Genomic DNA, 1136 nt, shown 5'->3' on the forward strand with positions numbered 1-1136 from the left:
ATTTTTAAAAAAAAAAAAAAAAAAAAAAAAGATCCAGGGCTGTGTGTTTTCTAAAAAAGGAAAAGAAAGGGCCGGCCCATGGCTCACTTGGGAGAGCGTGGTGCTGACAACACCAAGTCAAGTATTAAGATCCCCTTACCAGTCATCTTTAAAAAAAGAAAAAAGAAAAGAAAAAATTTCAAAAGAATGAGAAAGCCACACTACAAGAGAAAGTAAGTAAAAATAGTGGATAACTGTGAATGAAGTGAAGGCAGTAATTATAGACCTCTTCCGACATTTTCGAAATTCTCAAAATGTACATTCTTATGTATTGTGTGAACTAAACTATACGCTCCTCACTCCAGCAAGGGAGCTCACGGTATACTCTCGCTTCCTTAAGAGGAGGCTACTGTACAAGGAGGAAAGGAACTACACTTGGTCCCATGCAAGTCTCCTTCCTTATGACAAACAAAACATTCCTGTGGGAATACATGCCCAGGTCAGGGCAGGTGGGGGAGTGGGAGTGCAAAGNAAGGAACTACACTTGGTCCCATGCAAGTCTCCTTCCTTATGACAAACAAAACATTCCTGTGGGAATACATGCCCAGGTCAGGGCAGGTGGGGGAGTGGGAGTGCAAAGTTAACTCCCCAGAGACACAGCAACCATTATTACCATTTCCCTTATCTGGCAGTCTCCCTAATGGATGGCCATCCTAGCCCTCAGGGAATGGCTGGTCTGGGAGAGGGACCAGAACCAAGAGGAAGAGTTGGGGGATACTCAGAGATAGAGGAGCTGTGTATTTAAAAAAAAAAAAAAAATTACCAGAAAAAGAGCAAAGTTGACACAGTTAGAAAAACCAAAGCAGAGAAAAAAGATGAACAGGTTGATGATAAGGAAAATTATCCCACTTATCATTTAGTGCAGTGCCCTTCTCACTGAGGTAGGAGTGGCAGATCGAGCCCATTTCATTACTGTCTCCCTTAGAGGACTGTGCCCTCCCTTGGCCCTGCCTCTCTCAATATTTCCTTCTCCAGCTCCATTTCCACATCTCCCTGCTATGCTCTCCCAATCTTGAATAGAAATATCTATTCAAAGTCTTAACTCTCCAGAGAAAAGGACAGAAGATAGAAATCTAAAAAATTAAGGGCCAGCCCGT

This window comes from Galeopterus variegatus, unplaced genomic scaffold (genome assembly GCF_000696425.1).
Source record: "Galeopterus variegatus unplaced genomic scaffold, G_variegatus-3.0.2 Scaffold14457, whole genome shotgun sequence".
NCBI classification, from domain to species: domain Eukaryota; kingdom Metazoa; phylum Chordata; class Mammalia; order Dermoptera; family Cynocephalidae; genus Galeopterus; species Galeopterus variegatus.